The sequence below is a fragment of the Symphalangus syndactylus genome, chromosome 8 (assembly GCF_028878055.3).
Source record: "Symphalangus syndactylus isolate Jambi chromosome 8, NHGRI_mSymSyn1-v2.1_pri, whole genome shotgun sequence".
In the NCBI taxonomy this organism is placed as follows: domain Eukaryota; kingdom Metazoa; phylum Chordata; class Mammalia; order Primates; family Hylobatidae; genus Symphalangus; species Symphalangus syndactylus.
In genome coordinates, this window is record NC_072430.2 from 59,521,540 (window position 1) to 59,548,853 (window position 27,314).

The following is a 27,314-nucleotide window of genomic DNA, read 5'->3' on the forward strand; positions in this document are numbered from 1 at the left end:
TATGCTTAAAAAAAAGTGTTGAGACCAGGCACAGTGGCTCATACCTGTAATCCCAGCACTTTGGGAGGCCAAAGCAGAAAGAGTGCTTGAGCCCAGGAGTTCAAGACCAGCCTGGACAACATAGAAAGATCCTGTTTCTCCAAAAAAAAATTTTTTTAAGTTAGTGTGGTGGCAAACGCCTGTAGTCCCAGCTACTCAGGAGGCTAAGATGGGAGGATCACTCAAGCCCAGAAGGCAGAGATTGCAGTGAGCCATGATCACACCACTGCACTCCAGCCTGGGCAACAGAGCGAGACACTGTCTCAAATAAATAAATAATTTAAAAGTGTTGAAAAAATTTGTAAAGTGACAACCTATAATTTCAGGAAAACAATTTGTAGCAGATTCTATGTATATAGAGCTAAGTTTTAACCTTTTTTATGTTGACAGAAAATATCGCCTACTAGTTTCTTTATTCATGTTACTGTAGTATTTGTGCAATTTGATTACAGCTTCATAGCACCTTTGGTCCAAAGTCATTTGTAACCTGTGGAGCATATTTTCAGCCCCACTTATGGATGGAAGGCAGAGAAATTTGAGACTGCACATGAGAAATGAGTTTTTAGACATATTAAACGGAACTATGATGTAGGAACACAAATGGAGGTGAAGTGGGTGAGGTGAGATTTTCAGTCAGGTAAGTGTACAATTAATAAGTGCAGAGTGAGGAAAACGATCTCACTTAATGGACTTGGAGGGACTAGAGGTGTAGGAGAAGAGTCCTTAGAAGAATATGAGGTGAAATTATACTCTCCAAAAGAATTCATCTATGCTAAAAATGCAGTCAGGCCCTGAAATGACACAAATTGGTTATGAGACAGAGTTCCTGTGAGAATTCCATGGGGGAAGGCTTGATTTGAAATTTAAAATTGGCCAGTGAGGTTTTGACATGTGAAATATTAGTGCCTCAGTTTTTCATATTAAGATATTTGAAGTGAAGAAATCTTATCTCCTGAGTATGCAGGACCAAATAGGGTTTTGGGTATAAATCCTTCCCATGGTTTTAAATGCAAAGCCAAGATTTTACTATCCTATACTGTAACTTACACAATAATAAATTGTCCTGAAAGTTCCAAGCATTGACTGGATTAGAAAAATACCAAGACTTGTATTCTTTTCTTGGCCACAGAGAAAGGCACATATGAAATTTGACTTGAAAGTCCTTGGAAGTCACAAATATGCAAACCCCAGTTGCCCACCCCTGCACTGGAAAAACCCCCCTTCACAGTTCAGGGTCCTTGGAGAGCTCCCAAGGAAGAGAGAGGCTGTGGAGGTGAAAAATAATCCAAGAGTTTAAGCCCTGCCCTTGTCTTTTTTTCCACTCCTCACAATGCTTGATTTTGTGCTTGCTTTTTCTGGGAGCCTTGTTCATTGAGATAGTATAGCCCTTAGTGATGATGACTAAGCTGAAAATACAGTATTTCTGACCTTTGAATTGTGAAAGCAAAACAAACTATGCCCAACAACTCCCCGACCCCTACAACATACACACGAAACAACCTCAAATGCTGCAAGTTGGCATACTACCAATTACACAGAAATAAACCATAGACAGATATCCTGTCATTTAGTAACCCTCAACCTGGCACTGCCATCACTTGTCGGACAGGAAGAGCCCCGTGACCTCGGTGCTTTTCTGTTGGAATGGCCCTCTGAGTGCACTTCCATGCCCCTGGTGAACAGCATTTTAATTGGCTCTTCCCTTAGTGGAGAGCCAGCTTCCATCTCACTGCTCCAGAGGAGTCACCTGGGACCCTGCTCTACTGTACACAGAATGAATCTCTGGGTTAGTGTTTTTAATAGAGTTTAAACTTTGTTTCTGTGGGGTTTTGGTTGTACTTTCTCTTCTAGATTCAGAACTGGGGCCCTTGGCAAAGAAGGCAGATGGTGTTTTAAATGATTAATGCAAAGCATCAGTAAAATATTGAAAATATGACCACTCTTTTTCAAAAAATGCTCACCCTCAGGCTATGAAAAATCGTGGTCAAAATCCATTTAAAACCCTTATATCAGGTCTTATAAAGAAACAGGCAGAAAATTTATTTTCATTTCTTTCAAAAGCTGAAGTACATGTCTGTTACAGAATCCCTAAGCACCCAAGAAACATTGTATAAAGTATCGTTGTCCGCTTTTCCATACTTTCCACAGGGGCCCTGTAGTAGGGGATGATGTGGCTCTTCTAGCACTAAGTTTTTCTGGTTGAATGCCTTTGTGGGCCTTTGTGGGCCAGTGCAGCCTCTGTTCAGAGATGATAATTTTTACTAGAATTTATGAATTCATCTTCTAAAATGAGAAAGGCAGGTTTCCATTCATTAAATATGAAAAGAAATAGTTAACATGATTTGTGACACTGAAATTATGGCATTGTTTAATAAGGCTTGGGCTGATTGCATCTGCACAGATTCACACCCCAATTTTGTATTTCTTTGGAAGAATGTTTAACATTCTGGCATGTCTTTTTTTCAGAGAATAAATTCACCTGGTTTCGCATAGAGGCAGTTGCAAGGAAAACATGCACATTAGATCTTGTGGCTGAGCTCAAAGCAATTATTTTGAAAAGGAGGGTGCTCAGACCCATGGGTGAGTTGGGCTCATGGCTGTTCTTGCTAATGGAAGCCCAGCACGGGTGCTGGAGGCTATTAAGAAGGTAGTGATGCAGAGCAGTGAAATGGCTTATTAGGAAAAGCTGTGCATTGTTCTTACTAGTGTTGCTCTTAAGTATTAGGGCTCATGCTAATATTCCTGGGATAGTTTAGCTGCCTTGCTCTCAAAAGTTAAGGGTGTTGTTTTCTGGAAATTCCTTACAAACAGGACTCTTTAGAGAAACTCAAAAATGGGAACCAAGGTGAAGGCAGGCAAATCACTTGAGGGTTGGGAGTTTGAGACGCCTGGCCAACATGGCGAAACTTCATCTCTACTAAAAATACAAAAATTAGCCTGGCGTGGTGGCGCACACCTGGAGTCTCAGCTACTCAGGAGGCTGAGGCAGGAGGATTGCTTGAACCTGGGAGGCAGAGATTGCAGTGAGCCGAGATTGCTCCGCTGCACTGCAGCGTGGGTGAGAGAGCAAAACTTCGTCTCAAAACAAACAAAAAAAACAAAAACAAAAACAAAAAAACAACAACCCAAGAACCCAAGGTTGACTCTTTTAATAGTATCCCCATGGCTGGGATATTTAATTTTTCTTTTCCTCTGTCACTCCATATATAATTTATGTTAACCCCAAATGCAAGCAAATAAAGAGAAATTGTGATCTGCTATTAATGCAAAGGGTTTTCTTTAGGAAGAATTATTTTAAGAAATTGGATTTGTAGGAGGGGTTCATGGAGGCTTGGTTAGTGAATCCACGAGGACTTCTGATCAAAGATAAGAAATTAACTTTGTGAAGCCTCACCCCTAGTATATTTTGCTGCTTACTCTTCTGTGGGCCTTGCTGTTCACAGGACACTTTTGGAGAACATGGTTGCATTTTGGAAAGACATCTCTTTTCTTACCTCTTTGACTAAAAAGTGAATGCTCATTGCATTCTGTTAGAAATAGTTTCCTCTGAAAAGTGGGACCAGGAGTCTAAGTTGGGAAGGCAAATGTGTTTTTAAAAATACATCTCCATATTTACTGGATAAACTGAAAAAAGCATTTTGATGTAGGTAAAACCAATGGGAAATCTGGAAAAATTCATATTTCATCTTTTGTATATTGTCTTATCTAGTGTTGGCATCATGATAGCACTGGCCTCACAAAGTGAGTTGGAAAGTATTTCCTCCTCTTCTATTTTTTTGGAAGAGATTATGGAAAATTGATATTTAAAACATCTAGAATTCTCCAGTGAACATCAACCTAAAACTTTCTTTTTCAAGAAATTTTAAATAATGAATTCAGTTTCTGTAATGGTAATAGGACTATTTATGTTATCTAGTTCACCTTGATTGAGTTGTAACAGTTTTTGAGAGACTGGTCCATTTCTTCTAAGTTGTTGAACATATGTGTATATAGTTTTTTGTAGGATTCCCTTATTATTCTTTTAATGGCTGAAGGATTTTTAGTATATCCTTTGTTCCATACTTGATCTTGGTGATTTGCATCTTTTCTCTATTTTTGCCAGTATTGCTAGAGTTTCATTAACTTTCTTGATTTTTTTTCAATGAACAAGATTGTTTCAATTGATTCTTTCTGATTATTTACCTATTTTCAATTTTATTTATGCTATTATCTTTATTTCCATCTTTATATTTGCTTGGATTTATTTTGCTGTTCCTTCTCTAGTCTCCTGATTGATGTGAGACCTTTCTGCATTTCTAACATAAGCATTTTAGTACAGTAAATTTATCTTTTGACACTGCTTTAGCTGTATCCTGCATATACTGATATGTTGTATTTTCATTTCAGTTCTAAGTACTTTAAAAGTTCCTTCGAGACTATCGCTGATCCATAGATTATGTAAAAGTATGTTGTTTAATGTCCACCTATTTAGAGATTATGTCATTTTCTTTGTTACTCATTTCTAGTTTGATCAGAAAAAATTGTATGATTTTAATTCTTTAAATTTGTTAGCTGTGTTTTATGGCCAGAATATAGGACCATGTAACAGATTTAAAGAACTGAAATCTGCTGTTATTGACTGTACCGTTCTATACATGCCAATTAGATCATATTTGTTGATTGTATTGTTCAGATCCTCTATGTCCTTGCTGATTTTCTGTCTAGTAGTTCTATCGGTTAGTGAGAGGTGAGTGTCAAAATCCCCAACTCTAACTGTGGATTTTTCAGTTTCTTCTTTCTGTTTGATATATATTAAGGCTCTGTTGTTTGGTGAGCACATATTTAGAATCATATGTCTTCCTGATGGATTGATCCTTCTATTATTAAGTAATGTGCCTCTTTTTCTTGTTCACTTTATTAGATATTAGTGTATACACTCCTTTTTGTAGAATTCGAAGTGAATTTCTTGTAAATAGCATATAGATGGGCTGTGTTTTATTGTATAATCTATCAATTTCTGTCTTTTGATTTGTGTATTTGGGCTATTTACTTTTAAGGTAATTATTGATATATTAAAGCTTAAGTTGAGAAGGCAGTATTTGTTTTTATTTTTATGTTTTATTGAACACTCTTAATTCTGCTTGAATTTCTTGTTAGACTAGAGCTTCTGTGAAGGAGAGAAGCTATAGCTTAGTATTTTGACTTGGCACTAGCCTATGACTATAAAATAAATTTGAATTTCATTTTAAGTACCCAATGTATAGTGCTCAAGCCTCAAGCACCTGACTATCATACACCGTGCTCACAAATGTCCCCCAGTTACTTTAAGGGTTCTAGGGTTTGCTGTCTTGTGCTCAGGAATGCCTTTCTGTGCTCTTAGGCTCTGGCCTAGCCTGCCTTGGCTGACAATGAGAGCCATAGTCTCACTCTACTGCACCCAACTATCTTCATTTACACTGTTCTGACAGGGAATCTTTCTCTTCTTTTTGACCAAGAGTGGAACAAATCCTTCCCCTCCATTTCCTACAGCAAAGTAGTGACCAGGCCAAAATTTTCCATGAATACTTAACTGAAGTTTCAGGACCATGAGAAGGAAGTAGAGCCACAGGGTAACCAACAGTTACTACGCAAACTGAAACATTTCCACAGCCATACTATTCATACTATTCATACTATTCGTGGCTATCCTGAGTGCTTGTACATGTTGTATTCTGAATAAAGATACAGCTCTTGTTGAGTAGGGAGTAGGATGGATTTCAGCCTTTATGTGCCTCCTGGGCTATAGGCAAATAGGAGCTGAAATCCATTCTCCTCCCAACTCATCAAGAGCTGTACCCTGGCTGGGGCTTCATTTACCTGAAGGGGGTCACCTTCTTCTAAATCACACAAAGGCAGTCTATGGGTTTACAGTGGCTCTGGTGGCCCTTGCTGATACTTCTCCTCACTTAATACCTGGCCTGCTTCAACATGGCTAGGGAAGCACTTACCATTGCTGAAAGGGCTCTGAGAAACCAGACCTTTGCTGAGCATTTAAGATCTTTGTTGCCTGTAAGTTCTCAAACTTTTAGAGACCATATCCCACTTCCTATCAAATGCTTTGACACATACTTATAGCCCATATTAATTTCATATTGACTATATGAGTGGATTTTTATGTTTCCTTTGGAAATGATCTGGCAACTCATTTAATTTATGATTGGCAATGATATCTTGGCTATTGTGCATATTTGAGAATTCTTGTAAAATGAGATAATCTGACCCAGTAATTATTTTTAAATGTAATTTTAATGAATACAAATTTTAAAAATACTGTTGGCATAATGTTACATTTTGTAGGCATTTAATCAAACATCTATTAATATTCATTTATCAGTCTTCAAATTTTGGAACTAATAATTTTTCCTCAATTTTCAAACATTTTTATTGGTTTTTAAAATGCTTGTGTCTGTGGTTCTCAATGCAGAATGGGTTTTGTGGCCAACTTTTTGCCTCGTAGTCCAGATGTGACTGACAGGAACCTGTAGAGAGGGAATCTTTATCTTGCCTGTAAGGCCTACTTTCTGAATCCCCATTTCTGACCCCTGGCTTAGCCCTTTTTCAGGACAATTCACAGCATGGGCATCTAATCTCTCCAAGGGAATCTCCACTCCTAACTACATCTTGCCCTTTAGCCTTTCAAAGACATCAGATTATAATAGCACAGCATTAATGCATTTTCCCAAATCTGTATTTTCCTATCTTGAATAAAACCATGTGTGGAAAGCAAGTTGTCTGGTCCCTTTATAATCATAGTTCTACCAGATTATATTCTTCCTGAGTTCAGGGACATAGTCTGTTAGCAGTGCCTAGATCAGTGCCTGAGATTAAGCTGGCACTCAATGTATATTTCTTTTGTGTCTATACATGTTTAAATAATTTTATAATAATTTAAAACAGTGCTGAGGATTCCCCAAAATTTTTATTTTAAAAGTGGTTTCAAGTTTGAAAATCACTACTTTAAAGATAATATTATCTACAAAGCTATACCTCTGCTTTCCTGTAAGACAAAACTTTACATTGTTGTACAAAACGCTCAGTTCTTTGGAGTGGCAGCCTCAAACCTTCATATTTTTAGAAAGGAATCATAGTTATACTTTTGCATAACTGAAGGTCCGTTGGCTTTTCTTGCTCTAAACCAAGGTCATCTGCCACACACACACACAATTCAGTATTTACATTTTCCTAAAGTGGCATAAAACCATTTACAATGTTTAAATGGCATATTATTCTGTTTTTACCCATGTAGGGTTTTAAAAATCCTGGAGCTTAGTAGCAGCCAGTGTTACTTTGATAAAAAGGCAATTTAGAATTCCTGAAGACAGGGAAGAGTTTAAGTTGGGAACCACTTGAAAGACCTAATCATTTTCAAATATTTATGCTGAAAATCACTGTAACTAAGCTGTGAATGTATATTCTGTCCAGATCACGTTCAAGAAGACTTGGCAGTTTGAAACAGCTAGAATTTTAGTTTGCTTTTGCTTGTAGCATAGTGTTTGGGTAGATCAACTTACAGATAGATAAACCAAAGTGGCCCTCTTTTTTTTTTTTTTTTTAGAACCTACAGCAAGGAGACCAAAAGGGTATGTGTGTTAGTTGACTATTGCTACATAACAAATCATCTTAAAGCCTGACAGCTTAAAAACAACAATTTACTATTATCTCTCATGATTCTATGGGTTGCTAGTTTCAGCTGGGAGGCTGTTGCTTGGAATCTGTCATGAAACTTCAGGCTCAGATTGGGTGGACATATAAAATTAGTCATATGGCTGACAGTTGTTGTTGGCTCTTGGCTAGGAATTGTCTTGGGCTTCTCAGGAAATGGAAGCTGGATTCTAAAACAGAGCATCCCAACAGCATGTGTTTCAAGAGACACAGATGAAGTTGCAAGGTTTCTTGTGATCTAACCTAGAAGTTTCAGAATGTGTCTTCTGTCACATTTTACTGGTCAAGTAGTCACTAAAGTCTGCTGAGGTTTAATGGGTAGGTTAATTAGATAACACTTCTTGGCAAGTGTTATCAAGTGTACCACATTCACATTCTAAAGCAGTAAATGAGATGAGAAATATCACTCGATCTATCTTTGGAAAATACAAGCTACCATAATATGGAATGGCAGAAAAGCTGTGTGTTTGAAAAGTGGTACCATTGGCTATTAAAGGATTATAAATCTGTGCTTTGTAAACCTGAAGCATAAACATTAATGATATTAACTATACTTGTATACTGCTTTCTGTGTTTCAGGCACCACTTTAAGTTCTTTCTAGGCGCCAAGTCATTTAATCCTCAAAACAGCTTAATAGACATTATCAGAAATTTATAGAAGAGGAAACTGAGGCAAAGAAAGATTGAGTAACTTGTAATCTTAAGTTACAAAAACAGTAAACATCAACTATTCAGACTCTGGAGTTTGCACTCTTAAACACTGTATTATTATGCCTCTGAATATTTGATACTCTTTTTACCTCAGATTTGTATGACTTAAAAATATTCTCTAGTATGTCTTAGTTGTGCTAAGGAAAACAAATTTATTTCTCTTTATACCTTTTGTCCACAAATAAGCTAGAGAAACTTGAAAAATCATGGTATCTCTTGAAGACGAGTATATTGGCAGAAGGCATCATCAAAATATAAATTACAAAAAGTTTCAAAAGGACATAATTCTTACCCATATAAAGTGAATGCATAGCTAAAACTTAACACATTAATGACAAAACTAGCAAGATGGGAAAGCTAGTTCAAAGAGAACTTGGGAAACTAAAATGCTTATATTCACTCAAACAATGTTTAAGTAAGATTGATAATTTAGATTTTAAAAGTGGTTAATGTTCTATAAGTAAATAGCAAAACTTTTTGACAGTAAAACTACAATGTTGGGGCTCTTTTTTCTTTTAGATAAACATTACTTGTATTACTGAACCAATTCTTTTGCATTGCTACAAGACAAGAATCATTTGTTTCTTAGTCCTTTTTTTGCTGCTGTAAGAGAATACCACAGACTGAGTAACATATTTAAAAAGAAGCTTATTTGGCAAGGTCAAGGAGCTGCATCTGGTGAGGGCTTTCTCGCTGCATCATAATATGGTAGAAGGCATCATATAGTGAGGAAGCATGCAAGAGAAAGAGAGCAGGAAAGGGAGGTGCTGAACTCATCCTTTTATCAAGAACCCACTCCCATGATAACTAAACCACTCCCATGATAAAGGCATTAATCCATTCATAAGGGCAGAGACCTCATGACCTCATCATTTCTTAAAGGTCCCACTTCTAAATACTGTCACAATGGCAATTAAATTTCAACATGAGTTTTGATGGGGACATTCAAACCATAGCAATTGGCATCACTCTGTTTTCTACAATTAGTGTCTACCCTTACAGAGTTGTAAAATATCCTAATCAATAGCAAGTAGCAAGGTGAATAAAGGTAAAATTCCCTAGAAAATCAGCCTGCTAGATAACATCTAGCACTACATAGAATGGGTTCTCACTAATCCCTTTGCTTCTTGTCCAAGTCTTGGACAATTTTTTCAAACAGAACAAAAGGAAAGTTTCAGAATGATAGATATAGAGGACCTTGTTGTTTTATTATTCTGTGCAGCACCTCAACCTATTCTCTTTAGTCAGGGAATCTATCACTGGGAGAGTTTTGGAGGGAGGCAGCGTTTCATGTTCTCTCTCAACCCCAGCAGCAGGAATGCAGGCACATGAATTAGATTTATCCAACTTAATGCTCTTGCCCAAGACTTTGAAACTTGATTGAGTAATATAAAAAAGTAGCACTGGTTTGAATTCATTTCACCGGAAGTAGGGGTTTTTCCAGCTGTGACCTATGGAATGCTTTAGCAGTAGCTCTAACCTCCCAAATTCCTTGCTTTCAGCCTGCTTTCCTAGATAGGCACTACAGCTTTCACATCAGTTCTGTGAGCCCCTCAATACCTTTTTAACAAATTCCTTTCTTTTTTTTTTTAAGTAACATGAGAAGGTTTCTGTTGCTTACAACCAAGAACACTTAAATATTAGTGGTATTCCCACTTGCCAGCATCATTCAACATTTGTGTTATTGTGTCCTCCTGCTAAAATAATTCCCTTCACAAGATCTTTTGTGCTAATCTTAAATCAATTTTATGCTTTATTTAAGGAAAAATGCCTTTAGTCTCTGGTTAAGAATATGTGCTGATAGTGTTTTCTATTTTTTAAAAATCTGCTTTATTGACTTCATGTCTCTGTGTGAGAATTATTTATGTGGTAATAAATGTATAAAAACCTGTACAAAATAGATAGTTTAACGTGCAGCAGGGAGCTTTGATATTTCACAAATCAGTGCATATCAGAAATTATTGTAATAACTTACTCTTCCTAAAACTTAACTTTGTATGCAATTTTTATTCTGTCTTCATTGTCTAGACTTTTATGTCTTTACAATTTTCCTTGTTATAGCCACTATCAATCTTTATCCCTTTACATTTTACCTATTTGTAGGATTTTAAAAATAATATTAGATATTCTAGAAAGTAAACAGTTTCCCCTGCCAAGAGAACTCTTGCAGATATGTACATCAAGAATGATCAGAAAAGATGCCTGCTTCTGACCAAGATGAGGTCATGGAGACCAGCTTTATCCTTCTGCCTAAAACAATTAAAAATTGGATAAAATATGTGCAACCGCTGTTTTCAAGAGATTGAATTTCAGGCAATGAAGGCCAGTGATCTTTGAATGATGGGAAACAGATGGTCCAAGTCTCACAGTCACCCCAGCTTATTCCTGGAGAGAGAGTTTCCTGTGTGCAGCACAAGCAGAGGGGACTCACACAGATTCTGATTCCCTGAGCTGAAGAGTTAGAGCTAAGAATGTAGAAAAACCAATATGGCTAGATGTCAATGGGTAGAGTGCCAGAGAGGAGAGAACTATACAGAGACAGAGAAACGGAGAGAACTTCCAAGCACCTGTCTTGAGTATTCAAAAAGTATTGATGGAATGTGAGGAAACTACCCAGCTCCAAGGGAAGAGCCTTCTTACATGATCATTGGTATCTGAGGCTCACACAGTACTGGGAATAATGCTTATTCACACCAGCAGGACAGAAAAAACTCACAATGTATGGGGCATTGGGAGAATATTCATTATGGTCTTGTTTCAATAGTAGGAAATAATTATTGCTACACTAAATGCTATTCTGATACTAACAAATCTTAAAAGCAAGACCCAAATAAGGATAAACTGTTTTTAAGCACCTGCACTATGTCTCAGAAAATAAGCTCAAGTATATTTGTAGGAATACAAAACTACCCAGCGCACAATAGAGATAGAAAAAACAATTCTAAAATTTGTATGGAACCACAAAAGACACTGGATAGCCAGAACAAAGCTGGAGGCCTCACACTTCCTAATTTTGAAATATATTATAAAGGTACAGTAGTAAAAACAGTATGGTATTGACATAAAAACAGACATTTAGACTAATGGAATAAAACAGACAGTCCAGAGATAAATCAATGCATATATAGTCAACCTATTCTCAAAAAGGGTGCCAGGTTACAGATGGGGAAAAAATAATATTGCCGACAAATTTTCTTGGGAAAACTGGATTTCCACATGCAAAATAATGAAATTGGACCCTAATCTTAAACTATGTGCAAAAATGAACTCAAAGTGAACAAAAGACCTAAATGCAAGACCCAAAACTATAAAACTCCTAGACGATAACAATTGGGAAAAAGCTCTTTGACATTGGACTTGGCAATGATTTTTTGGATATCACACCAAAAACTCAGGCTACAAAAGCAAAAGTAAGTAAACAGGACCACATCAAACTAACAAGTGACACAGAAAAGGAAACAATGAACAGAGTAAAAAGAAATAAAAAGAACTGCAAGCCATATATCTGATAAAGATTTAATATTCAAAATATATTAGAAAACTCCTTAAACTCAATAGCAAAAAGCAAACAAATAAACAAAAAAAAAAAACAAGCAAAGAAAGAGCAAATAAACTAATTTTAAAATGGCCAAAGAACTTGAATAGACATTTCTTCAAAGAAGATATAGAAATAGTCAACAGTTTTATAAAAGGATGCTCAACATTACTAACCATCAGGGAAATGCAAATCAAAACCACAGTGAGATATCATCTTGTACCTATTAGGGTAGCACTGATCAAAAGATAAGTGTTGGCAAGAGTGTTGAGAAATTGGAAACCTTGTACACTGCTACTGATAATGTAAAATGTCTCTAACCACTATGAAAAACAGTATGCAGTTCCCTAAAAAAGATTTTTTTTTCCTTTTTTGCTCTGTCATCCAGGCTGGAGTGCAGTGGCACAAACATAGCTCATGGCAGCCTCGATTTCTTGGGCTCAGGTGATCCTCCCACCTCAGTCTCCCTAGTAGCTGGGATCACAGGCATGCACCACCATGCCTAGATAATTTTTGTATTTTGTGTAGAGATGGGGTTTCAACATGTTTTCCAGGCTGGTCTTGCACTCCTAGGTTCAAATAATCCACTTGCATCACCCTCGCAAAGTGCTGGGATTACAGATGTGAGCCACCATGCCCAGCCCCTCAAAAGATCAAAAATAGAACTACCATATGATCCAGAAGTTACACTTCTGGGTACATAACCAAAATAACTGAAATAAGGATATCAAAGAATTATCTGTACTCCCATATTTATTACAGCTTTTTTCACCATTGCCAAGAGGTGAAAGCAACCTAAATGTCTATCAATAGATAAATGAATAGAGAAAATATGATATAAACATACAAAGTAATATTATTCAGCCTTAAAAAAGAAGCAAATTCCGACTTATATAACAACATGGATGATTCTAGGGGACATTATGCTAAGTGAAATAAACCAGTTACAGAATTAGAATTACTGCATGATTCCACTTACATGAGGTGTTTATAATAGTCAAACTCACAGAAAGAGGATAGAATGGTGGTTTCCAGGGTTGAGAGGAGGAAGAAATGGAGAGTTCCTGTTCAATGATTATAAACTTTCAGTTTATAATGAGTATATCTCATGTTAAGGGTTTTTACAGTAAAAGAAAAATCCAAAGTCCAACAATTTACAACACCTGGCATCTAGTCAAAGATTACCACACTTAAAAATAAGCAAAAATATGACCCATAATAAAGAGAAAAATCCATTAAAAAACTGACACAGACATTAGAATTAGCAGACAGGGACATTAAGACAGTTATTATAACTATATTCCATATATTCGAAAAGCTAGAAGAAATATTGACAATGTTAAGACATGGAATATATATATATGACTGGAATCAAATCATAGAGAAAACTATAATATCGGGATAAAAAACATACTGAATAGGATTATTGGCAAATTAGATATTGCAGAATATAATATGCATCAACTTGAAGTTATGACAATAGAAAGTATCCAAGATGATACATACAAAGAAAAAAGACGAAGAAAAAAATAAAGTAATGGAGTATTACTCAACTGTGAAACAACTTCAAAAGGCGTATATATGGGTAATTAGTGTTCACACATACCAAACCAGGAAACTCAACAAATCTCAAGGACAAGAAACATGAAGAAAACTTCACTAAAGCATATCATAATTAAATTGTCCAAAATCATTGATAAAGAGAAAATCTAAAAGCAGCCAGAGACAAAAAAACATATTATTTACAGAGAACAAAATAAGAGTGTCTGCAGATTTCTCACCAGAAATAATGCAAGTGAAAAGCCAGTGGTGCAACATTTTTAAACGTACTAAAATGACACACACACACACACACACACACACACACACGAACCTATAATCCTATACCCAGAAAAAAAATTTCTAAATGAAGGAGAAATAAAGCCTTTATCACACATACCAAAGCTGACAGAATTTATCAACTGAAGAACCACAGGGGACTCTAACAGAAGAAAAATTATACTAGATGGAAATCCAAATCTACATAAAAGAATGAAGAGTACAGAAAATGGTAACTATGTGACTAAATATGTAAAATGTTTCTTACGTTTTAAGTATCTTTAAAAGGTAATTGTTAACAGCAAAAATAACAATATAGTCTGGGGTTTATAACAAAAGTAGAAGTAAGAACGATGATAAAAATTGCATAAAGTCTGGGAGAAAATAAATGGAAGTATATTATTGTAAAGTTCTTAGTATACATGTAAGTGATATATTATTGCTTGAAGGTAGACTATAATAAGTTTTAGACATGTACCATGAACTCTAAAGAAACTGATAAAAACAAATAAGTAAAACAACAAAGAATTATAGTTAAGCCAAAAAAGAAAATAAAATATAATCATTTAAAAAACTCACTTCATCTAAAAGATGACAGTAAAAAATGAAAAACAGAACATAGAACAGATGGCACTAATAAAAACAAATATCAACATGTTAGAGTGAAAGGTAAATAAAGATCCCAATTGAAAGATTGTCGCATTAGATAAAAAGGCAAGACCTAAATATAATGCTGTTACAGGAAACCTGCTTTAAATATTTGAGCACAAAGAGATTAAAAGTAAAATTTGGCAAAACATAAACCATGAAAATGCTAATCAATAGAAAACTCATGTCACTGGCCATATTAATATCAAGCAAAAATTTCAGAGCAAAGAGTAACACCAGAGATAAAGCAGGTCACTTAATAATGATAATGGAATCAATTCAACAAGAGGAAATAAAAGTCGTGCAAAATACATGAAGCAAAAACTCAGAAATTGCAAAGAGAAATCAAAACATTCACGATTATAGTCAAATATTTTAGTATCCCTTTCTAAATAATTGATAAAACAAGGCTGAGTATGGTGGCTCATGCCTGTAATCCCAACAATTTGGGAGGCCATGGTTCAAGGATCATTTGAGCTCAGGAGTTCGAGATCAGCCTGGGCAACATGGTGAAAAGCTGTCTCTACAAAAAAATTAAAAAAAAAAAAAATTAGGCAGGTTTGGTGGCACATGCCTGTGGTCCCAACTACTGGGGAGGCCGAGATGGGAGGGTTGCCTGAGCCTGGGAGGTCAAGGCTGCAGGGAGCCAAGATCATGCCACTGCACTCCAGCCTGGGCAACAGAGTGGGACCCTGTCTCAAAAAATAAAAATAATAGAACAAGTAGATAAAAAGTCAGTAAGGATATAGAAGACTTGAACAACATTATCAACAAACTTGACCTAATCAATATTTATATAACATTTATATATACAAAACAGCAGAAAACACAGAGAATATTGACCAAGATAGACCATATTCTAGCAATAAAAATAAGTCTGAAATGTTAAAAGATTTAAGTCATACAGAGTATGTTTTCTGCTTCCACTGGAATTAAATTGGAATTTCATTCCAATATCCAGATACAAAAACGTATCTAGAAAATCTTGTCAATATTTGGAAACTAACACACTTCTAAAAAAAGAAAACCATAGGTCAAAAATGTCTTCTTTGAAATTTGCACTGAATGAAATGAAAATGAAACGAAAGAAAATACCACCAAAAGATATGGGACACTGCTAGAACAGTATTTGGAGGAAAATTTGTGGCATTAAAGGCTTATATTAAAAAAGCTATAATCAAAAATCTCAGCTTCCATCTTAAGGGACTAGAAAAAAAGGAGAAAATGAAATCAAAGTAAGCAGAAGGAAGGAAATAATAAAGGTCAGAGCAGAAATTAATGAAATGGAAAACAGGGCAACTGCCTGCAAAAGTTCCCTGACCATGAAGGGAAGTGGATTAGCAGAGTCAGAAAGAGTAAGGCATCCCTACATTTGTCACGTTGTAGCAGTCTGATAATAAAGTGTTGAACAGGTATGAATGGCATGGTATAATAGAAGAGCTCATGGAGTCTAGCCTGGCTTCCGAGGCTGGCAGTGCCTCTTAATGGCTTTGTGGCCTTAGACACGTCATGTAGCATCCTTGAGTCCCCTGCAATATGTGGGCAATGTTATTTTTCCTGCCTGCCTTGCAGGATTGTTGTAAGGTCAAATAAGACAATGTTTGTGAAAGCAATTTATGTAAAACTGCAGTAAAATATGAAGCATAAGTTTTGGTAAGAGGGAATTTGGAATTATTAAATTGAAGCTTGGGGATTATATGTGTGGATTTTACTTACACCTGTCATCTTTGTGTTCTTTCATAATGCATAATTAAAATGTCAATGGAGCACTTGGGACAACATAAAATATAGCAGTGTTATGAGCTTAGGGGTGCAAAAGAAATTTAATTATATTATTTTTGTTTATGATCAACCCAGTGTTCCTCACAAGCTCCCACCTACAATGGAGTGAGAAAGAAGTAGTTGTCAACCCCACATTAAACTGATTAGACCATCATTTAAAATAGGCCTTTTAGATTGCACTTGCCTCTCTTATTTCTGCTCCCTCCTCTCTGGGTTATGACAGGAGTGGGGCTCATGGGAATTTGTCCTGGCAGAGTGCCAGGGTTCTCAGATTCACCCTGCATTGTCATTTAGATTTCAGTGGCTGAAGCCCCTTGGTCAGGGCCCCCCACTGGAAAGCCTCCCTAGTCTTGGCCTAGAACCCCGCCAACACAGCGAGCCCTGTGGTGGGCCCAGGGTGGATTGGAGGGCCACTAAATTGGGTTCACTGAAGGCTTTCCAGTCTGCTCCTGGGGGTCAAGGGAACAACTGACTCCAGTCCACATGGTACAGGAGCCAGGCTGGCTAGAGAGCTTTCAAGTCTCCCCTGTGCTGAACCATTCCACGCCATGAAGTTTACATTGCTGGGCCCGGGCTCCATTTGAGAAGGGGCAGACTGACTCTCTTGCCAGATTTCTGATTAGGACCAGGAATCGAAGTCTCTTCCATCTGGCTGCTCCACACCTATCTTATGCTCCTTTCCCTCTCTGGGCTTCAGTCGGAGAAGGGAAATCAGGACACACCGCTGATCAGTCAGGTTGCTTACCTACATGCCCCTGCCTCCTGGTTTCCTCTGACCAGAAAATATTGATTTTTCTTTCTTTTTTATTTCACTGATTCTTATCTTTGCTGTACCCAGAGGCCATGAGGCCTGTGCTAGGTGGAATAAACCAATGGGAGCAGGAAGGCTACATAATTCGTGAGCCCTGATACAAGATGAAAGGCAAGGCCCTTTTCTCAGAACTTATTATGAATCTTGGGAGGCTCCATGCACTGGTCATGCACTCATAAAGCTGGCCTTGAAAGGGAGCTAGAATAATTTAGTAAATCTGGTTCCTCAGTGAAACCTGTGGACTTGCAGAAGTTTTCCCAAGTATGAGCTCTCTTACACCCTTGGGTGATAAATCTCACAGGAAGAAGGATGCAAGGGAGCCAACATCTAAGTTACAAACATCAAAATGCATTGGTTTGCCAGGCATGGTGGCTCACGCCTGTAATCCCAGTACTTTGGGAGGCCAAGGCAGATGGATCACCTGAAGTCAGGAGTTCGAGACCAGAATGGCCAACATGGAGAAACCCCATCTCTACTAAAAATACGAAAAAATCAGCCAGGCGTGGTAGCATGTGTGTGTAATCTCAGATACTTGGGAGGCTGAGGCAGGAGAATTGCTTGAATCTGGGAGGCAGAGATTGCAGTGAGCCAAGATTGCGCACACTGCACTCCAGCCTGGGTGACAGACTGAGACTCCATCTCAAAAAAAAAAAAAAAAGCACTGGTTTAGTCATTGTAAAGGATCTTATCTCTGTGTAGAGGATGTTTAGAGGAGCTTTTCCTATTGTCCTGGTAATTGGACTAATCCTGAGAGGGAAGGGAAATCTTTGTCACAGACATTCTCAATCCATGGAGCTGCCCATGAGCCGGTCCCATTTGGGGACAGACAGCTTTCTTTCAAGGCTGCTCAGACACCAATCATATAGAACTGGTACAGATACCTCCCACCCTAGACAATATAAGAAAAGGGCCGAGTGGAAGGAAGCTACCCTGGGTGGAGGCCAGTGTTTATGGAAAATAGGAGCTATTCTCTCCCCTCCACCCTAAAGAAGAGGGACAGGTGGAGAATCAGGAAGAGGTTGGGTACCCTGGAAAAAGGGCAGCAGCTCCCTGAACTGAAGAACTCACGGTCGCTTCTTGGTGCTGCCCTCAAAGTGGTATGTAAGAGAATTCTCTGGGGGTAGGGGGAGTTTTACATGGTTTCCCTGAAGTTTGAGAGTTGTGGGAAACAGAGCAAGGAGCACCTGCATCTGGTCTAGAGATGTGTGAAGGCCTGAGAGAGCAGCTTGTGCCAACAGGGTTTGAAAAGACCATGGTGTGAGGTATCTAGGAAACCCCTCCGCCATACTCATCTCCTCAGCCCTCAGAGGATACAGAAGAGTGCCTCTGAGGACCCCACCACTGCCTGTAAAGGCTCAGGGAAGCTGGTGGACAGCCTTGAGCCATGGGGCTGCCCAGGTGCTACTGGGCCAAGTATTGGGGAATCCAACCCAGAGGAGAATCTAATCACTGGGTAGCCTAAGGAAAACATGGCAGCTCCTTTGGGGGAGTCCTAGTGAAGCGGGGCTTGTGTACAGCCGAACACAATCCCTAGAAGATTATACATGCCATCTTTGCAGGAACCACCACTTCATCAAAGACTACCAGAACACACAAGAGATAGTGCATATCATAATGAGGCCACAGGCACGGCCCCAACATGAACATGTGGCTGTGTCTTGAAAGCAAAATCTGTCTTCTCTCCCCGGCAGTCCTCAGTGCTAAAGCCAATCCCCTGAGCATCCTGATGCCTGGGGGTGGACTGAAGAGAATGTCAGTAGCAATGTGAGAGTTAGTAGAGCGAGCCCTGGTCACATGACTACCTGTTATGGAGGCATTTTTACTTGCTTCCCCAGGTAGTGACACACCTATTCTCCTACTTCTGCTGTAGCAACAGCAGATTCATTTGTGCTTTCCTGAGGTGTCAGTGTTTCTTAAACACAATAAGAAATGGCTGTTTCAGACCCTCATGGGTGAAGACCATTTTGGCTCCCTATAAAAGACAAGGCTTTCCGGCCAGGTACAGTGGCTCACACCTGTAATCCCAGCACTTTGGGAGGCTGAGGCGGGTGGATCATGAGGTCAGGAGATTGAGACCATCCTGGCCAACATGGTGAAACTCCATCTCTACTAAAAATACAAAAATTAGCCTGGTATGGTAGTGTGCACCTGTAGTCCCAGTTACTCAGGAGGTTGAGGCAGAAGAACAGCTTGAACCCAGGAGGCAGACATTGCAGTGAGCCAAGATTACGCCACTGCACTCCAGCCCGGCGACAGAGAAAGACTCCATCTCAAAAAAAAAAAAAAAAAAAAAAAAAAAAAGGAAAAAGAAAAACAAAAAACCTCAGGGCTTTCCATCTCCACATCAAGTGTCCTAGCAGAGCCAACTGATGGACTCAAGTTACTTTCTTCCAATCAGCTGGAGCTGGAGCAAGGGAGGGTGGAGAGGGTGTTAATAAGGTTAAGGAGTCCTCTTTGGGGAGAACAAATTCAAGTGACACCTTAGACTTAAGTCAACTCAAGTTGGTGAATTGTTATGAAAAAATAATTAGTGCAATAAAACCACAAACATTAAAATGTAAGAAATTCTCTTAGAAACCCTTCATCCTGCTCCTCCTAACAAACTTAATCCCTCTTTCTAGAGTTACTTTCTAGGAACTACATTAAGTACCTTGGCTCCAACAGAAAAATCAAAAGCCATGGGAGGGGAGAGACGAGCTGTCCTGGGAGCCTGGAATAGGAAGGTCTAATTGGCAATTTTCCTTTCTCTACCCATGTATTTGGAAAAAATAATGAATCACCTGGTCGTGGGGAAAAAAATACACACACACACACACACACACACACACACACACAGAAAGAGAAATGTTTTTTAAGGGCTTATTTTTAGAATCCCAGTATTTAGATTCGGTATTCCATATGACATTAAAAATTTAGTGAAGGCCAAATTTTATACCTCAAAAAACTGTCAATGCCCTCATAAGTGCTATGTGATATTTTCATTGTGACCATAGAATTTTTAACATAGCCACCATAATTTTTGAGAACTAATGTTCTTCCATTTTTGTCCTATTCCTTGTAACATAGTTTAGTTTTCTTTCTTTGTACACAATCTCATTTTGCCTTCAAACTATAAGGAGCCTTACTCAAATATTAACCAAAGTAAAAAAACACAGTCTGGAAGCACTAGGCTTTCACAACTTAAAGTAAATCAATGTGTTTCATTGTTGCCTTTTCTGAGATATTCAGCTCAAGTAAATCTCCATGTATACAATACAGTGAATGACTTAAAAACAGCATAGTAGGACATTTGTGGATAACAGTAACAAAAGGAAAAAAGCAATCTCTAAGTGAGCTTTAGCCTGAAGGCCATCATTCTGAGTCAGGAGAACTTACTTGCCTTATTACTGGGTGTCTTACCTTCTCTGTATGTCAATTTTCTCATCTTTAAAGTAGAGATACTTACTACTAACTACATGGAGATATTAACAATGTTAAATATTTACTTACCTGAAGTGGTTAGGAACACAGGGTTTGAAATCAAAGTTTTGCCCTGCTGCTTATTAACCATGTCACCCAGAAAAAATAACCTTCTTAAGCTTTAGTTCCTTCTTATGGAAAATGGGGATAATTATATGTACTTTATGTAGTTTTTACGAGTTAAATGAAATAATTTACATAAAGTCCCTGCCCCATGTTTGACACATTGGTTTTTCAGTCTATTGTAGCTGCTGTAATGATGATGCTGATGCTGTAAGTAACATGAGCTAGATAAAGGGAGACGGAGGAGACTGGGCAGGTGAGACAAGGGATGTCAGATTCTGAATCCAAAGCTTTGTTGACTAACAATAAAATTAGGCCAAAGGAAAGAGCAGCCATCACAACAAAGTGACTGCCTATAAGTTAACCACAACAAGTGAAACTGCCTATAAATTAACCACAGAATGGGAGAAAATATTTGAAACTATTCATCAGACAGGGGACTAATATCCAGAATATACAAAAAGTTCAAACAACTCAGCAACAACAACAACAAACCCAAATAATTTCATTAAAAAGCAGGCCAAGGACATGAATAGACATTTCTCAAAAGAAGACATACAAATGGCCAATAGATGCCTGCAAAAAAATGTTCAACCTTGCTAATCATCAGGGAAATGCAAATGAAAACCATAATGAGATTAGCTTAACCCAGTTAGAATGGCTATTACTACAAAGAAAACATGTTAAATGTTGGCAACAATATGGATAAAAGGAAACTCTTATACACTGCTGGTGGGAATGTAAATTAGTACAACCTCTATAGAAAACAGTATAAAGATTTTTCAAATAGAAGTACCATTTGATCCAGCAATCCCACTGCTGGGTATCTATCCAAAGGAAAAGTAATCAATATATCAAAGATACCTGCACTCCTATGTTTACCACAGCACTATTTGGAATAGCAAAGATATGGAATCAATCTAAGCATCCATCAACAGATGACTGGATAAAGAAAATATGGTTTGTATATACACAATGGAATACTATTCAGACTAAAAAAAAGAATGAAATCCTGTCATTGGCAGCAACATGGATGGAAATGGACATCATTATCTTAAGTAAAATGACTCAGACACTGAAAGACAAATACCGCATGTTTTCACTCTTAAGTGGGTGTTAAAACTGTGTACATATGGCCATAGAGAGTGGGATAACAGACACTGGAGACTCAGAAGGGTGAGGAGATGAGAGGGGTGGATGATGAGAAATTACTTAACGAGTACAATATTTGTTGTTAGGGTGATAGATAACCTAAAATCCCTGACTTGATCACTACACAGGTAACAAAATTGCACTTATACACCATAAATTTATATAAATTAAAAAATTGACATTAGAGTTCAAATAGAGGTGGCCACTTCAAGTCATGTGTGAGATACTTGGGAATGAATATTATGTTCCACTTCCTCCCCTCTTAGGTTTCCCTTACATTCCCACTCTCTACGAGATAATTAAACATGTTGAGAACCGACCTTGGTGAAAGAACGGTATAGTTGGTGTCATGATCACTGTAGTCTGAGGACACCTTGATAAGTCACCAAAGGAGGCTCTACAGGGCTTGGGCAGCTTCTGAGAGGCTAGTCACCTTGTATCTGCCCTGTACCAGGGACAAATGGGAAGCAGAATACATCTATTACACCTTTAAACTTTTCAACTGCAAAGCCTAGTGCTTTTCAAACTATCTGTAGGGAAAGACCCATTTTTTGGTTTTTAAACCCGTCACAGAACCATGCACGGTACTGCTGTATATGATCAGTATGTATTGAGTCACGTGGGAGTCACCCTGCAAGTTTGGCATTCTGCACTGGCCATTTTGTTTAATGAGACAAATCCGCTGATCATTCACTTGGATGTCACATTAATGTAAAATTGCTATGAAAGTTTCTGAATGGTTACTCCCAATTTCTATGCTTAAGTTGCGTCTGGTAACAGATACTTTGGGTGGCACTGTCCTGTCCTATCGTGATCCTATCCCCAAACAAAAAGGATGACAACAGCAGTAAAATTTAATGAGAATAAAAGTTCAATCACAAAAATAGGACATTTGGAGAGTATTCATACCAACTGTCCTGTGTTTTATATATAATTCTTGGCATCACGGAGTTGAATATTGATGTCAGGCATATCTATTAGTACGTTTGAACCCAAGCTCAGCTGCTTACCAGCTCTGTATCTGTTGGCTAAGTTTTTCTCTGGGCCTTTGTATCTTCATCTGTAAAATATGTGAACCTTCAGACCCATAAAAGAGTTAAGATGAAGGTGAAATACCTTGTGTTTGTAAAGTACCTAGCACAGTGCCTAGGTAGGAGCTAGTAAAGAGATTTGTTTGGTATTGTATATTTTGGAATTTACAGTCTAAACTTTGCAATTTTAGTTGACTATATGCAGCTATACACATGGCTTTTCTATACACTATACACATTGCTTTTCTCCTCTGATTCCAAAATAGCCTTTCCATTTGAGCTTGGACTAGATTCATTATATTTAGATGCAACAATTCTAATTGTACCTTAATTTAAAAGTTCTGGATATCTTCAGGCCTAGTTTTAAGTAAAATATACACTCTAGACAGAATGCTGAAATAAGACAAAGGTTCTCAAAACTTAGTACTGTATAAATAAAAATTTCTTTGGTATCTTGTTAACATGTAGGTTTTCAGATCCAGTGTTTGGCATCTCTGACTCATGACTCAGCTGTTGTTGAGTGAGGCCCTGGAATTTTTAAGCAATACCTGGCCCCCACTTGCAGATGATTCTGATGCAGGTGGTTCCTGAATCATACCTTTAAAAAAACCCACTGTAGCTATAAAAGGATAGTGTGAGGGATCCCTGTGTTGAAACTGTTCTATATCTTGACTGTGGCAGTAAATATATGAACCTATACATGTGATAAAAATTGAGCAGACTAAATACACACGTACATACGCACAATCTGGATTGTCAATATACCATGGAAGCAGTCCCAGCATTCAGTATTTGGGGCTCCAATAGTCTATATTCTTGATTTTTCTAACCTACCAGTGAAAAACTCAAGACAGTTTTTCTGTATTAAACCAAAAATTTAACCATCTGCTGGCTTAGTCAAGCTGGCTTCATTAGATTTCTATGATGTTTTCTTGGTCGTGTATAGAGTTCTACAACTTGAGCCTAAAAATAAAATGCTTTCAATTTTCCATGTGCAGGCGCTCCATCATTTTTAGTTAAGTGGATGGATTAAATGTACTGTTTAAGTACACTGGGGAAAGTAAATGCTCCTAAAAGTGGATCGCTTTCTTTACTGAAATAGACTTGTGTTCTTGAAGCCTATCAATAATTTAAATCTAACTAAGAACATTCAGGGATTTGGGGTGTCTGCCTTTGGCAGCTGTCATTTTCATGTGAATGTGTCAGCTTTTATACAATTAACTTGTATATAATTATGCAAAAAGTAGTTGGAGTTGAAAATGTAATGACATCAACAAATTACTATAAATGTTTTTAGGTAGCATAATAGTATTGCGGCTAGGTATAAGAATAGAATTCTAATCTTTTAAAGAGATATGCTGAAATATTGATGGTTGAAGTGATGTAATGAAATGAGATTTGCTTCAAAATAATCCAGAAGCAGGGAAGTAGATAGCAGAATGGATGGAGCAAGATTGCCCATGGGTTTGCCAATTGTTGGAGCTGGATGGTGGGTACATTAGGGTTCACAATACCGTACTGGGGGTTCATCATACCCTTTTCTTTACTCTTGCATCCTATTTGAAATGTTTCATATGAAAATATTTTTAAAAGGTAGTCAAAATTAGAAACGCCCTTAGTAATATATGTAAGACATAGTCCAATCTTTTGGTTATGTTTATTGCAAAGGTAGGCTAACCCAGCAAATACTTCACATTTTCATTCAATTTGTCACTGAGTCTCTTATCAGTCCCTGATGGCATGAAGCCCAGCAATGCCCAGTGCAGTAAGCATTTGCCCTCTAAGGCTCTCAACTTTATGTCCTGAGTCTTTTTATTTGCGTGTATCATAACAGCCAGGCCCTTTGTTCTGAGATAACCTTAAAAAGAGCAAGACAAATATTTTAGGGAGTACTATTGCTTACGTGTTTATTTCCTTTTTGTTTTATTTTATTCCTCAAGATGCCGAATATCCCAGTGGAATGGATACTGTATATTTTAAAAAATCTCAGTTCATGTAGAAAAAGTGAACTATCTCAAAAACTTCTGTGCTCAGGATTTCTTCCAGGTTTCTTTCCTGTGTGGCGCAGGAGATGGCAGGTAGATGGCCATACCTCAAAGCCCTTACTAATGGACTTGAATCCAGACATGTGATCCCAACTGCACTCTTCACCCTTTTATAACAACCGTTCTGTCTTTTAAAAAACATATTATCTCTAACTTTGCATTTCTGGTTAATAAATGGTGCTTGCAGAATAGCTACCCCTTGAGTCATTTTGAAACTGTACAAAGCTTTTGAAGGCAAAAACAACCAATCAACCAACCAACCACACACATAACACAAAAACAACAAAACACAAGAATCACTACAATTTGTCATTTTTTTGCACTTTTTTGTTTTTAAAAACTTTTTTTTAACAAAGATATGACAAGAGAAAACAATTACATACTGATATCCCTCATGAAATAGATACAAAAAATAAATATATTACCAAATTGAATACAGCAGTGTATAAAAAGGATAACACATCATGATCAGTTGGAGTTTTTTCCAGAGATGCAAGGTTGATTTACACAGAAAGTCAATTCAATGTTACCCACATTGTTAGCAAAGAGAAAAATAATATGATCATTACAAAAAATACAGAAAAAGCATTAACAAAATTCAACCACTATTTATTATAAAAAGTCTCAGTAAAATAGAAACAGACGGGGACTTTATCAACCTGATTAACTTTTTCAACCTGTTAACACTACAGTTAACGTCATAAACAATGGTGAATCATTGAGTACTTTCTTTTTTTTTTTTTAATTATACTTTAAGTTCTAGGGTACATGTGCACAACGTGCAGGTTTGTTACATATGTATACATGTGCCATGTTGGTGTGCTGCACCCATTAACTCATCATTTACATTAGGTATATCTCTTAATGCTATCCCTTCCCCCTGCCCCCTACCCCATGACAGGCCCCAGTGTGTGATGTTCTCCACCCTGTGTCCAGGTGTTCTTATTGTTCAATTCCCACCTATGAGTGAGAACATGTGGTGTTTGGTTTTCTGTCCCTGCGATAGTTTGCTCAGAATGATGGTTTCCAGCTTCATCCATGTCCCTACAAAGGACATGAACTCATCCTTTTTATGGCTGCGTAGTATTCCATGGTGTATATGTGCCACATTTTCTTAATCCAGTCTATCACTGATGGACATTTGGGTTGGTTCCAAGTCTTTGCTATTGTGAATAGTGCCGCAGTAAACATACTTGTGCATGTGTCTTTATAGTAGCATGATTTATAATCCTTTGGGTATATACCCAGTAATGGGATGGCTGGGTCAAATGGTATTTCTAGTTCTAGATCCTTGAGGACTCGCCACACTGTCTTCCACAATGGTTGAACTAGTTTACAGTCCCACCAACAGTGTAAAAGTGTTCCTGTTTCTCCACATCCTCTCCAGCACCTGTTGTTTCCTGACTTTTTAATGATGGCCATTCTAACTGGTGTGAGATGGAGTCTCATTGTGGTTCTGATTTGCATTTCTCTGATGGCCAGTGATGATGAGCATTTTTTCATGTGTCTGTTGGCTGCATAAATGTCTTCTTTTGAAAAGTGTCTGTTCATATCCTTTGTCCACTTTTTAATGGGGTTGCTTGATTTTTTCTTGTAAACTTGTTTAAGTTCTTTGTAGATTCTGGATATTAGCTCTTTGTCAGATGGGTAGATTGTAAAAATTTTCTCCCATTCTGTAGGTTGCCTATTCACTCTGATAGTAGTTTCTTTTGCTGTGCAGAAGCTTTTTAGTTTAATTAGATCCCATTTGTCAATTTTGGCTTTTGTTGCCATTGCTTTTGGTGTTTTAGACATGAAGTCCTTGCCCATGCCTATGTCCTGAATGGTATTGCCTAGGTTTTCTTCTAGGGTTTTTATGATTTTATGTCTAACACTTAAGTCTTTAATCCATCTTGAATTAATTTTTGTATAAGGTGTAAGGAAGGGATCCAGTTTTCAGCTTTCTACATATGGCTAGCCAGCACCATTTATTAAACAGGGAATCCTTTCCCCATTGCTTGTTTTTGTCAGGTTTGTCAAAGATCAGATGGTTGTAGATGTGTGGTATTATTTCTGAGGGCTCTGTTCCATTCCATTGGTCTATATCTCTGTTTTGGTACAAGTACCATGCTGTTTTGGCTACTGTAGGCTTGTAGTATAGGTTGAAGTCAGGTAGCATGATGCCTCCAGCTTTGTTCTTTTGGCCTAGGATTGTCTTGGCAATGCGGGCTCTTTTTTGGTTCCATGTGAACGTTAAAGTAGTTTTTTCCAATTCTGTGAAGAAAGTCATTGGTAGCTGATGGGGATGGCATTGAATCTATAAATTACCTTAGGCAGTATGGCCATTTTCACAATATTGATTCTTCCTATCCATGAGCATGGAATGTTCTTCCATTTTTTTGTGTCCCCTTTTATTTCATTGAGCAGTGGTTTGTAGTTCTCCTTGAAGAGGTCCTTCACATCCGTCATAAGTTGGATTCCTAGGTATTTTATTCTCTTTGCAGCAATTGTGAATGGGAGTTCACTCATGATTTGGCTCTCTGTTTGTCTGTTCTTGGTGT

General features: G+C 37.7%; 1 protein-coding gene and 1 pseudogene across 3 annotated transcripts in view; one reads left to right on the top strand and one right to left on the bottom strand.

Moving 5' to 3' along the window:
- The window catches only part of LOC129487840 (ubiquitin-like), a 401,690-nt pseudogene extending 382,420 nt beyond the window's left edge, over positions 1–19,270 (bottom strand).
- SLC35F4 (solute carrier family 35 member F4) overlaps positions 1–27,314 on the top strand; it is a 308,259-nt gene that overhangs the window by 94,993 nt on the left and 185,952 nt on the right. The gene's annotated exons all lie outside the window — the stretch shown is intronic.